The following is a 14,784-nucleotide window of genomic DNA, read 5'->3' as shown; positions in this document are numbered from 1 at the left end:
CTGAATTATTCATGTCTGGTCTTAGTCCACACTGTGTTGTCATTTGTTTTACCAGAGCTGCATACAGTGCTCAGGTCTGACCCAAGCACCACTCAGGCAAACCAACATCGGAGATGTTTAAGACAACAGGTACCAGCTCATGGTGTACATCATCATACAGAGTTTTGCCCACTTTTATCAACACTAGTCCATTCTCTGGTCCAGGGCTCAATGCTGGACAAGATATATCAGTTAACTGTCGCCGTGGTGTTTTACCTCCACTTATTAAGTCAGTTAGCGCTGTTGTTGTAGCATCATTCCTGCCAATTCAAGTACAAGGCCTCCCAGTCTTCGCTGGTTGGTCACGATTAGTCCTGTAAGATAAGATCAGTTAGTAACATGCTTCAATTGTGACCAGTGCTTCCACAAGGGCGTTAGTATTGCTAATCATTATTATCTCATTAAGTCCTATCCACTTGAGTTCAGAACCTGGTTTCTCGGGTGTTACGTTCACCATTACCTTATCCCTCACTTCTGGCACGTCCTCATATTTCTCACGTGTCGGTGCAGACTCGATGGGCTGAAGGGCCTCTTCTGCACTGATTCTGTCCTGCGGGAGCCACTCCTCCTCATTTCTTTCCTGGTCTGATATCTCTTGCTGTTGTCTCACCTCGTACCTCAATTCCTTAAACTAGCCACACAACTCTACAATGCACCTTCTTATCCAGTCTTTCAATGGCTCAGTATCTTCACTTCTCTTTGGCAGCCGCTTAACTATGCCTGTCATCATGGTGTTAATCCTGTGGTCTTTTTGTACTTCACAGGCACATTAATATGGTCAGTAATACATCTAATTAGCCTTTTACCAGCTCTCCCTTTACCCGTATCCATTCTGTGGTAAATTGCTGTTAAGTATTATTTCTCCTTACCCTTCAATTGCCTCAACTACAGATTCTTTATACTTTTACCTTTAACTTTTTTTTACTCCCTCTGACCACGATAATCCGAAGATTCTCTTAAGGTCAGTTTCTCTATTGCATTGATTGTCTAAAATGTTTCCTTACTCTTTTGGCCATATTACCCATTCCATGTCAATGGGGTTTTCTGTCTCTAGATCTTTGCTTATCTCCCCCTACGCAGTTCCAATGTCTCAGATGATAGCCAGATTATCAAATTCAGATTATCAGTTTGTATTTTGTGTCCTCTTCCCCTAACTTTATCTCTGTGGTAAAGTGAGGTAACCTGTCCCTTTAAGGGAATGCAAGTGTACTAATCATGTGACAGCACTGACAGATCACTGTACAGCGTGGGCAACTGGGAACTGTAAGTCTAGTCCTGGGGGTTTCTGAGTGAACATGTATGATCTGGTGCTCTGCCCTATGTCTCAATACACCATCACTGTTTATTCTTACATCAGCCTCTCCCAGTTATTGATTGCAAACAGCAATTGATGAGAACATAGGAAGGTGAGCAATTAGAGTTTGATTGGCCAACAAACTCATTTACCCAAGGCATAAGAGTGGCAACGAGGATAAAGAAGGAAAGAAAATAAATTTCAAGATGGGTGAAAAAAGCATTGGAAAGAGAATCTGCACTTAGTTTGTAAATACAGGCGACAGCCAGCAATGGGAGCAGAAAGCCGTGCTGCAGTTTGAAATTTAAAAAAAAACCCTGTAGAATTGCAATAATGGGGATCCTGCCAAAACTCAAAAAAAGAGCACAAAACCCAGCAGAGAAAAGCTGACAGCTGCAGAGACAGAGTTAAAAAAAGGTGACTGCTCTTAAAAGCGGCAATACTTTTAAAAGGGTAAATACATGAAAAATGGCTATGGGCAGACAATTATAAAGACCAGAGAGAGGGTCACTCCGGGGTAAGCCAAACACCTAAATTTGTCATTACCTGGCAAACCTATCAGAAGTTCAGTCCCCTTGCAGTTGTTCATGTTGCCACAGTTCAGGCGTGTCGATCCATTCAGCCCCATTGCAGATGACTGGTCAGCATTCTTTTTTACCGCTAAAGACACTGCAGGGGAAGAGAAGAAAAGGGTGATTTCTTTTGTCCTCATGTGGGAGCAAAACGTACAGGCTGATCCATAGCCTTACATCACCTAGTGCCTCAGACTCGAAGACTTTCGACAAGTTAATAAAATTGTACAGAGCTACTGGAGACCAAAGTCCTCAGTCACTATGCAGCGCTTCAAGTTCAATTCAAGGAACAGGCTTCCAGAGGAGACAATAGCTGACTATGTGGCTGTTTTAAAGGCATTAACTGAGCATTGCGAATTCGGAACGTCCATTAGAGATATGTTGAGAGACTGGCTGATATGCGGAATTGGAGATACTATCCAAAGGTGTTTGCTAGCCCAACCTAGTCTAGATTTCACTAAGGCATTAGAATTTGCTACCGCGATGGAGAATGCTGTTAGATATTCGAAAGTTATAAAAGATACACAAAATGCCGCCATCCATCTGGTCAATTTCAATTTCAAGATGGGTGAGAACAGTCCGGCAACAAAAGGCTCAAGAACTTCAGACTCCACGGAAAGGTGGGAAACGCTCTGTAGCTCCAGACCATTGAAAAACAATGGTACTGCAGTGAAAGCCACAAAGTGAATGAGAAAAATACATCCAGGCCTCCAGTGAGCGAATGACAACTCAAACAAGACAAGTGCTTTTTCCTGTCATTGCTTTGGCCACATAAGGCGCCACTGCAAAGAAAGGCTAAAACAATATTATAAAAGGCAGAAGGAAAAATTGTGAAATATGCCTCAGGGAAGAGCCAGAAGAAATAGAATCAGACATCCATTCATCATATAACCTCAAAATGGGTAGAACTGAGCCAATCCAAGTAGACATTACAGTTGACGGACAACACATTAAGATGGAAGTTGATATGGGAACGTTGTTGTCCGTCATTGGAGAACATCCACTTAGATATCTGAGTAAAGGAACCCATCCTCAGAAGTTAGAAGTTTCGGACACAAAGCTGAGGACATACACGGGTGAAGAAATAAGGCTTGAAAGGGTTATGTCAAGTCTTGGCAATTTATGATGATCAATCTGCCTTTGTTAGTGGGAGCTGGAGAGGCCCCAGCTTAATAGGCTGCAACTGGCTTGAAAGGATTAAATTGAAAACAAAAACGAAAACAGAATTACCTGGAAAAACTCAGCAGGTCTGGCAGCATCGGCGGAGAAGAAAAGAGTTAACGTTTCGAGTCCTCATGACCCTTCGACAGAACTTGAGTTCGAGTCCAAGAAAGAGTTGAAATATAAGCTGGTTTAAGGTGTGTGTGTGGGGGGTGGAGAGAGAGAGAGAGAGAGAGAGAGAGAGGTGGAGTGGGGGTGTGGTTGTGGGGACAAACAAGCAGTGATAGAAGCAGATCATCAAAAGATGTCAACGACAATAATACAAAAGAACACTAATACAAATGGGCCGAAATTTTTCAACTTATAACAAAAAGCTTACAGGAATTGTTACAAATGTATGCTTCCATTTTCAACGACAAGTTAAGAAGGATTCAAGGGCTACAGACCAGGTCCATATAGATCCAAACGCAAGCCCCAGACTTATGAGAACCAGACCAGTCCCTTGTGTTCTACGGGACAAAGTTGAACCAAACTGGACAGACTGGAAAAATTGGGCATCCTACAATCAATACAATTTTCTGAGTGGGCAGCACCCACCATACTGTACTGAAGCCGGACCAAAGCTTGCGTTTATGCGGTGACAATAAGCTAAATGTCAATAAGGTGGCCAAACTTGATAGACACCCAATACCCAAGATTGAGGAATTGTATTCAAAGTTGCTAAGGGGCACCACATATTCAAAATTAGGTATGAGCCAAGCCTACCGGCAGGTAGAGTTGGAAAAGGACTCTAGGAAATTCGTCACCATTAATACACACCAAGGATTGTATCAATACACACATCTACCCTTTGGGATCTCCTTAGCATGTGTTATTTTCCAAAGAATGATGCATAACTTGCTCCAAGGATTGCCCCATGTTATCATTTATTTGGATGACGTATTGGTCACAGGACTGACTGACGATGAACACTTAACCAATCTAGAAGAGGTGTTCAAATGCTTTGCACAAGTGGGGCTACCTTTAAAATGAGGAAAGTTTCTGTTCCAAGCTAAGGATGTAGTTTACTTGGCCCACAAGGTTGATGCACAGGGCCTGCATCCTGTGGAAGAAAAGGTCCAGGTCATTCGCGAGGCACCTGCCCCAAGAAATACCACAGAGATTAAGGCCTCCTTCGGCCTGGTAAACTACTACGGCCGATTCCTCCCAAACCTCTTGACTGTGCTGGCCCCATTGTACGGCCTGTTTAAGAAGAAGCAGAAATGGAGATGGCAAGCCCTGCACCAGGATGCCTTCCTGAAAGCTAAGTGATTGTTAAGATCATCAGCCTTGTTGGTCCACTTTGATCCCAAGAAGGAATTAATTTTAACATGTGATATGTCCCCTTATGGAATAGGTGCTGTCATTTCACATTGGATGGCAGATGGCTCCCAACCACCCATTGGTATACATTTTGCACACTCAATGTCACACAGCAATGATATTTCTAGATTGAAAAGGAGGGATTATCTATTGTGTTCACCGTCCGGAAATTTAATCAATATCTCCAGGGTCGCCATTTCCATATTATAACTGACCACAAGTCCCTACTGGGATTATTTGCAGAAGATAAAGCAATACCACCTATCACATTGGCCTGCATCCAGAGATGGGCACTAATATTAGCCGCCTATGAATACACTGTTGTTCACGGTTTGGGAACTCAAATCACACATGCTGATGCAATAAGCCGCCTTCCCCTGGCAGCTAATAATGGGGAGGCTCCCATTCCCCAGGAACTTGTCTTAGAGATTCCTCCCCTGTTCAGACCAGACAAATCCGTGAGTGGACAAGCCGGGACCCACTTGTCTAATATCCGGGAGCAGGTCTTGAATGGTTGGTCAGGTGAATCTAAATCCAAGGAGATGAAGTCCTATTCTGATCACAAATATGAGCTATCCTGCCAGGACGGCATATTACTCTGGGGAGCAAGGGTTATCTTGCCCCAGTGGGGGCGAAGGCCATTATTAGCTGAGCTACATAGAGCTCATCTGTGCATTAGCAGAATCAAGATGCTTGCACACAGTTATTTGTGGTGGCCAGGCATGGGCTTGGATATCAAAACCCTGGTCAAAAGCAGTCCTCAATGCCAACTGGTGCAAAAGCTCCCCCGTTAGCTCCATTGCACCCATGGGAATTGCCGGGATGGCCGTGGGTTCTTGTTTGCATACCGGACCACGCGACACACAACAACCGGCATTGCTGCTGCAGATCTACTAATGAAGAGATTTCTCTACACCTGCCTGACCCTTTTCCGACTGAATTTAGACACGAGGGTAGAGAACAGCCAAGAGGCACAGAAGGCCAGGCACGACGGTCATAGTCACAAAAGAACTTTCACGGTGAGAGCTGTGGTCCTCGCAAAGAACTTTGGAGATGGGCCCAAATGGCTGAGGGGCGAGGTGAGTGCATAACTGGATCCTTCACCTATAATGTACGTGTAAATGGCCAAATAATTAGACGACGCGTGGATCATCTTCACAAAAGGACACCAGTCCCACAAGAAGAAATGCAGTCTTCATTTATGCTTGAGTTTGTGCCACATGTAGAGGACAGGTCACACAATTGGGAAGCAGCGGTGGGGCCTGTGAGACCCGAGGGGGTTGAGGAGACAAACCTGCCAATTTCCACTGAGGAATCTAGTGGACAACTGTCCCCTAAAAGGAGGTCTCTGAAAAACCAGCCAACGTTGTTGAACTGAGATGCTGAACACATCCGAGAAAGCTGAGAGACTTGACCTGTAAATAGTTATTGTGTAAAAAGTTAATGTGTTTTAAGCTTGTTAGCTGTACTTTTAAGTAAAGGGGGAGGGATGTGGTAAAGTGAGGTCCCTGTACCTTTAAGAGAATGCAAGTGTACTGATCATATGACAGCACTGATGAATCACTGTACAGCCCAGGCAACTGGGAAATGTAAGTCTAGTTCTGGAGGTTTCTGAGTGAGCACGTATGATCTGGTGCTCTGCCCTTTGCCTCAATAAACCATCACTGTTTATCCTTGCATCAGTCTCTCCTTGTGAGATTGTTAGCAGCAATTGAAGGGAACATAGGAAGGCATGCAGTTAAAGTTTGGTTGGCCAATGAACTCATTTACCCAAGACACAAAAATCTCCTACCCTTAATCATTTCCTCATACAATTTTACACATGCAATTGCTACCATCTTATCTTGTTCAGTTTGTCTGGAAAGACTTTACAGTCCAGTAAAACAAACATTCTCATAACATTTTTAAGACAGAAAACAAACATTTCTGTTTGATTCCAGATATTCAGTTTGTTTTGCTTCCTTGTCTTCTTCTCCTCAAATAACATTTTATTTTTCTCAAAAGTAACCAGATTGTGTCTGACCTCTTCTTCATTTTAAAATCATCCCCGGTTCATTAGCTCTACCAAAAATTGGATTTCTGAAAAACTTTGCCAAAGTCTTGAGATTAACTTTATATTTTGGAAACAGACTTACAAATATAAAAAAGCATTTGAATTAGTGTCAATTGTTGTCAAACGTTTTAAAATAAAAACTCCCTTTTGAGAACTTTATCAGGAACCAAACCTCAAATTATTAAAGTTTGTATGAACTGTAATTTACTCTAGCAAAATTAAAACTATGTCTTTCTCACATGTATAAATTTGTATCCAAGTGCGAAATTGCAAAAGGCAGCCAATCGTGGCTTGGAGAGGATTGTACATCCGCTTCCAGGCCGCCAATTACATTCACATACACCACGCTCAAAGTTCAGCCCAGGTTTTCAAACTTTATTTTAACTCCACTCCGCCACCATGTTTCGAGCTCAAAGACTGCAGCGTTTCTTAGAGGAATACCTTTATTGCACTGATTTTAAGATGGCTGGCTGCAAAGCAAATCCCTCGTGGCAGAGATCACATGACTACAGCAAGCCAGATAGAACATGTAGTAATGTTGCATTTCAAACCCAAAGAGTATATACTTTGACAGTATTCATGTGATGGTGCAAGAACGTTGGGTGAATGGTAGGAGGGATTGCTGGTACATTGGAGATGGAACAAATTATTGAACTGAGCCTCTCCTCAGTGGTTCTCCATCACAGAGTTCTGGCCATGGTAGGGATCAGTGCCTCTTCCTCTTCATCAGCATCCTCAGAATGCTACTCCTTCGCTACCATTACTTCCTCCCAGAAGTCTCTAAGGGCTGCACCTTTGCAGGCATGGAGCATGTAATACACGGCAACAAATGTGGAGACTCTCGGGGCTGTTCTGAAGAATGCCTCCAGACCTGTCCTGGCAGCAGAACCTCTGCTTCACAAGGCCACTGGCTTGTTGAATCAGAGCTGTGATTGAGGTGTGGCTCTGGTTATAGTGCTTCTCCACACTTGTGCTTAGGCTCATGACAGGAGTCATGAAGCAGCTGGCCAGGTGATCCTTTCTGTTGTCAAGCAGCCATCCTTACAGCCAACAGTCTGGGTGGAAGGGAAGAGGATATTAAGTACTGGCTCAGGATAAAGGCATCATGATTATTGCCAGGAAACAGGGTATAGACCTGCATAATGACCTGTCTGTCATCACACATGAGCTGGCCCCATTCAGGAAATGAAATTTCTTCTTGTTGATGTCTATGCCTCACTTTTCAGCTAGGCCATGCAAGGCCAAGTGAATGCAGTCAACAATCCTGTGCTCCTGTGAGAAACCTGCTATCGTGACAAAGCCCCCAGTTTATTCATCTCACTTACCGGCCTCTGGGGAAATGAGATAAATTGGTTTCTCACAAAGTAAAGTGCCTCTGTGACATCCCTTATGCAGTAGTTACCCTTTACTACAGCAAATTCTGTAATGTCCCTAATGTTACCTGATGCAGCCTGGACTGACCCTGTAAACTAGTACTTAACCGAGGTTGGACAGGGCCCTCAACTGTGTCCGGCCCATCTCCCATGCATCTGCCCTCACACCTTCCTCTCTCTCCCAGAACCATGATAGGGTCCCCCTTGTCCTCACTTATCACCCCACCAGCCTCCGCATTCAAAGGATCATCCTCCGCCATTTCCGCCAACTCCAGCATGATGACACCACTAAACACATCTTCCTTTCATTCCTGGCGGCATTCCGTAGGGATCGTTCCCTCCGTGACACCCTGGTCCACTCCTGCATCACCCCCTATGTCTCAACCCCATCCCATGGCACCTTCCCATGCAACCGCAGAAGGTGTCATACCTGCCCCTTTACTTCCCCTCTCCTCACCGTCCGAGGGCCCAAACACTCCTTTCAAGTGAAGCAGCATTTCACCTGTATTTCCTTAAACTTAGTCTACTGCATTCGTTGCTCCCAATGTGGTTTCCTCTACATTGGAGAAACCAAACACAGACTGGGTGACCACTTTGCAGAACAACTTCGGTCTGTCCACAAGTATTACCCAAACCTCCCTGTCGCTTGCCATTTTAACACCCCACCTTGCTCTCATGCCCACATGTCCGTCCTTGGCCTGCTGCATTGTTCCAGTGAAGCTCAACGCAAACTGGAGGAACAGCACCTCATCTTCCGAACAGGCACTTTACAGCCTTTCGGATTGAATATTGAGTTCAACAATTTTAGATCATGAACTCACTCCTCCATACCCACCCCCTTTCTGATTTTCCCTCTCCTTTTTGTTTTTTTTCCAATAATTTATATAGATTTTTCTTTTCCCACCTATTTCCATTATGTTTAAATGTATTTCCACCCATTGTTTTATCTCTACCTTTTAGCCTTTCTTGATTCCTTCACCCCACCCCCACCAGGGCTATCTGTACCTTGCTTGTCCTGCTTTCTACCCTTAATTACCACATGCCTTTAGATAATATCACCACCTTCAACATCTCTTTTGTCTGTGACATCTTTTGGTTACCTCCACCTATCACTGGCCCTCTATCCAGCTCTTCTTGTCCCAACCATCCCCCTTAAACCAGTTTATATTTCACCCCTTTTCTATTTTTCCTTAGTTCTGTTGAAGAGTCATGTGGACTTGAAACGTTAACTGTGTTCCTCTCCGCAGATGCTGCCAAACCTGCTGAGTTTTTCCAGGTATTTTTGTTTTTGTTTTCAATTTCCAGCATCCGCAGGATTTTTGCTTTTATCTTAAGGGTCACTGTTACCTTCACAGCCACAGGCAATGCTGTCCATACCCTGATGCTGCAATAGGTGACAAAGCTCAGTGACAGCGTCCCTCATGAAGCAGTGGTGCCTCACAGGCTGTTCCTCAGGTAGATCCAGCTAGACATTGCAGTTCCTGAAGACACTCTTGATGTAGGGCCTCCTGTGCCCTCCCTTCACCTTCTTCAAATAGCAATCATCCCTTAGTCTGAGAAACCTTTCTTGCTGGTCCTGCTCTTTCACATAATTTTCAATTCCAAAATGCTATACCCACCAGAACAACTGGGATTAAAATCATCGGGCTGAAGAAAAGAACCAAAAGCCTCCAAAATATGATTCTATACACTCCTGCTCCAGCCAAATTAGCCAGAAAAAAATCACGAGCCTGCAGGACAGCTACAGTCAATCGTCTTGTAGGAACCGGAAATTATTTCTCTTTATTGTTGATGTTACTGGGGTTTAGCTGAAAGGACAGAGAAAGGTTCCCAAGAATCAAAAGATTTTTAACGTCAAACGTCTATTTTTATTAGGCAAGCTGTTAAAAAAAAATCTTTAAATCTTTTCTTTCTGTCATGCAGTGGCACACAGAGCACGGTGAAGGGTGATTTGACTTTGATAAAGAGTAACAAGGCTCACGGTGATATAGCACCTAAAGGCATATGGCAGGAAATGACTGGTACCCTAAACATATGATTCTTCTCAGCAGCAGATTTACCAGTAAATATTATGTTAAGTGCTTGAGCCAAGAGATTACTGTTGGTGTAAAGGTCCATGCTGGAGGTAATTCAGAGAAATGAGGCAGTGTATTCTGGACTGCAGCACCACACACACTTTCCCTTTAGAAAATACACTCTGTACTCATTGCAGGCTATCCGAGTAGGCTTCTGTGTATCAGAGTGCACAATGTAGACATTAGATCAATTAAGACAGTTAATGCTGGCATAATTACTGTCACCTGGGGGACAAATTATATTCCAGAGTTTCTGAATCACACCTGCAATGCATTCTTGCTGTCCCCATAGTCTCTTGGAGTTGAGTCGGCATCACTGTAATAGAAACTTACCAGCAAAAAGCTGCCCTACTGCGTTTCAGGCAACATTATTCTGCACAGGTAGCAAGCACAAAGATAAGGCACTTTACAGCCTTCCGGACTGAATATTGAGTTCAACAATTTTAGATCATGAACTCCCTCCTCCATCCCCACCCCTTTTCCGATTGCCCCCTTTTTTTTCAATAATTTATATAGATTTTTCTTTTCCCACCTATTTCTATTATTTTTAAATGTATTTCCATCCATTGTTTTATCTCTACCTTTTAGCCTATTTCAATCCCTTCACCCTACCCCACCCCCACTAGGGCTATCTGTACCTTGCTCATCCTGCTTTCTACCCTTAATTAGCACATTCCTTAGATAATATCACCACCTTCAACACCTCTGTCCTTTTGTCTGTGACATCTTTTGGTTATCTCAACCTATCACTGGCCCTCTATCCAGCTCTACCCCGCACCCCCCCAAACCAGCTGAGATTTCACCTCTTTTCCAATTTTACTTAATTCTGTTGAAGAGTCATACGGACTCAAAACATTAACTGTGTTCCTCTCCGCAGATGCTGCCAGACCTGCTGAGTTTTTCCAGGCGTTTTTATTTTGGATTTTCAGCATCCACAGTTTGTTGCTTTTAACAAAGATAATTGAATTTGGTATAACCTGACCACCAGATTCAGCTGTTTGGAGGTGGGGGGTGGGGGGGCGCGAGGTGGGTGGCCGGAGTGGCCCGGTGGAGTGGAAGGTGGCAGCAAAGCCATTCCATCTGGACCTGTCACTTCACTGCCCATCTAGTGGACTATCCATGGGAAAGCTATCGGGGTTTGAGCCAAGAACTGCCCTAATGAGGCAATGACTGAGCTGTGACATGTCCTAAATGAAACTCTCCAGCCAACATCTAGACAAAGAAGCATTCATCAGTGAGTAGCAGCAGCAAAGTCTTAGTGGAGACAGTGGTGTAGTAGTTATGTTGCTGGGCTAGTAATTTGAAAGCCTGGGCTAGTGCTCTGGGGCCATCAGTTCAGATCCCACCATAGCAGCTGGTAGAATTTTAATTCAGTTAATAAATCTGGAATATAAAGCTAATCTTAATAATGGTGACCATGACAACTATCATCGATTGTCATAGAAAACCCATCTGGTTTACTAATGTCCTTCAGGCGAGCTAAACTGCATCCTTACCTGGCCTGGCTTATATGTGACTCCAGAACCACAGCAATGTGGTTGGCTCTTAAATGCCCTCTGAAAATGGCTTAGCAAGCCACTCTTTTTAAGGGCAGTCAGGGATGGGCAACAAATGCTGGCCTTGCCAACGATGTCCACATCCCATTAAAGAATAAAAAAAGGTGAAGGACGTCTACATTTGATTGATTGTTCCTGTGCGGCCATTTGGGCCCTTGCTCATAACTCTGAGTCATTGATAAGCAAAAAGGCTTTTTGGCTCTCTCAATATCCAACTATGGCCTAAGCATTGAATCATCCAGTCCAACTCTTGATACGTTTATTCATGCTGGATCGAGAGAGCAATGGGAGCTGATAAACAAGGAAGTCAAGGGTCATGGGGGGGCAGACAGGAAATTGGAGTTGAGACCACAACCAGATCAGTCATGATCTTATTGAATGGCAGAACAGACTCAAGGGACCGAATGGCCTATTCCTGCTCCTAAGTCCTATGTTCCTATCAACTACCGTCACAATGAAAAGGGCATGGGAGTACTCAAGAGCTAACAAGTTTCCCGTTATTATCCTGCATCCCATTGTCAATACAGGAGCACTTTCTGATTCCATGACCCTCAAACAGTCCGAGGTAACTTCAACAAGAATAGTAATAACAAATACTGGTATTTATATAGCACCTTTAATGTAGTAAAATGTCCCAAGGCATCCACAGGAGCATGGATAGTCAAAATTTGACCCTGTGCCACACAAAGAGACATTAGGGCACAGAGGTGGTTTTTGAGAAGAACCTTAGAGGAGGAGAGTTGGAGGAGCAATGAAGTTTAGGAAGGGAAACTCAGAACTTAAGGCTTTAGCAGCTGAGCACATTGCCATCAGTGGTGTTGCATTAAAATCAGAGATCATGAATAGGCCCGAGTGGAGGAGTGCAGAAATTTCAGAGGGCGAGGGAAGGTTACAGAGATAGACAGGTGCAAGACCAAGGGGGGGGATTTGATAACTCACATGGGGATTTTAAAATTGAGATGTTGCTCAGCCAGGGACTTGTGGAAGTCAGGGAGCACAGGGTGATGGGTGAATGGATTGGTGTGAGTTAGGATTCGAGCAGCAGAGTTTTGGATGAGTTTAAGTTTATGGAAGATGGGATGCAGCCCAGTAATGGGTTGGAATATTCAAGTTTAGAATGACGAAGACATGGATGAAGGTTTCACCAGTCGATGAGCTGAAGTGAAGTGGAGAAGAGCGATGTAAAGGATGTGAAATTAGGAGAACCTAGTGATGGATATATGCTTGAAAATTCATCTTGGTTCAAAAAGGACAGTGACATTGTGAACATTCTGGTGAACATTCTGATTCACCTTCAAACATTTGTCAGGGAAATGGAGTCAATGGTTTCAGCAATGTAACTAGTCTTAAAGTTGCATGAACCTATTATGGAGACATAATTCTTTTCATTGCACGGTGATAAATGTAAACTGTGTTTGTACTTATGCCATTAAAATTTTTTATTGATCAATGCTGGCAACAATGTCCATTAATTTAACATTAAATATGCATGTAATTTGTTCATTACAAACGTAGGAGAAGTGTGCATATTAGACCAAGGTAGAAAGTATTGCTGCTGTTTTAGCCTGTTTATTTTTTAATAAATGGATGTTGATAATTTTTGTGCATCTGTATCTGAGACAAAGGCTGGAATTTTATCAAAAGCTAGGTGGCCAAGCTTCTGTCCCGGAAGCAGGGCCTGAACCAGCCCAGGCAGATGGTGAGACTCCGGTTGGGATTTTATTGGTGATGACCCAATTAAGAGTCCATCACTGGGACCCCTGTCCAATTGAGGAAGCTAGCCCACCTCTCAGAACTGCTGCCCAATCAGAGGACTGATGGAGGTGTGTGCAGTTGAGGTTACAGGGAGAGGAAGAGGATGTTGAGGCACTCTTGAAGGACAGTTCAGATTTTTTCCTGTGTCAGGCCCAGTCAATCAGAGGGATGAATTCTCCAGTGGTGGCCCTACTTATTTTTCCAGAAAGTAGCAAGGGATCTATAAGTCCACCTGAGAGGACAGTTGGGGCCTCACTTGTTCATTTCATTTGAAGTGCAGCACTCCCTCAGTAGCACACTGAAGGGAAGAATTTTAAATTACAAGGGGGATTGGGGTGGGCTCAAGTGGGCAGAGTGGGGATTAAAGCCCCGAAAAGTGCCATCTTTTGGAAACCTAACACGATCCCTACCATTCCCAGGTTTAACCAGAGTGAATGTGAAGCAAAGCTGCAAACTCTCATGGAACTGTCAGGTAAATAATTTAAATAGACAATTCCTTGTGGATTTAACGCAGGATTCCGGCATTAACAGCCAGCACGTGGGTTCCCGAGCTGTGTGAAATTTGTCAGGGTCAATAAGGTCACAGCAGGGAGCCACTACTGAAGAAATAGTGAAATGGCCAAGCTGCTGGGTTGCTCATGTGAAAAGCTTGTGTTCACATCAGAGAACGAGAATTCACTGCTTCTCAGATGATTTCCAACTTTTTGAAAGTTATTTCACTTACCTTGAGCTTTACTCATCTTGAGCTGATCTACCCTGTTATCGGCCTTCACTGCAACATGGGAGCAGCTTACATAGCTGTGCCTTGGACTTCAGCTGTGGAACAAGAGGAGCAGATGCACCAACATCAACAGAAGCAGCACTAGCAGCAACAGCTATCATCTCAGCCACTGCCGCTCCATATGTTCTGGTAGCTGCGAACATTTTTAATTTCAAATAGTTTAAAAGCTCTGATTTGACACTTCAAGATGGAGGCATCCTCTCTTGCTTACCTGCAATGGCAGGCTGCAGTTTCTTCAGTGCTGGAGGGCCTCCTACTGGTCTTCCAGCTTCAAGAGCTTGCCCATTTGCTTTCATTGAATGGTGAGCCTGCCCTCTGGCGAATAATTGGCCAACCCAGGCAAAATCAATGTTGTGCTGTGTTCCCACAATGTAGGATCAGGACCCACCCTTAACCCCTGATGTAAGGACACCAACTCAGAATAGAAAATCCTGTTCTTGTGTGGAGAGAGGCAAACTGGTGAAGTGAAAACCCTGAGATCATTTAAGATGCAACTCAATGCAGCAATAGGGGAGGCCGAATGATAAACAGTTGTTCTGAATTAAGGAATGAATGAAGTATGATGGGCTTAATGGCCTGGCCATAAGTATTTTGTGATCCGATGAACGGCACAGTACAAATCAACAGACTAATGAGACATTACACAGCCAGGTCAATGATTGAACTACTTCTGCCAGTATAAATGTTTTGGTTCTAATGCATTGTTTCTATTTAGCAGCATAAGTGACTTCTCAGTGGTAATATTCATCAGAGTGATTATGTG

The sequence above is a fragment of the Carcharodon carcharias genome, chromosome 25 (genome assembly GCF_017639515.1).
Source record: "Carcharodon carcharias isolate sCarCar2 chromosome 25, sCarCar2.pri, whole genome shotgun sequence".
NCBI lineage: Eukaryota > Metazoa > Chordata > Chondrichthyes > Lamniformes > Lamnidae > Carcharodon > Carcharodon carcharias.
This window is presented reverse-complemented; position numbering follows the sequence as displayed.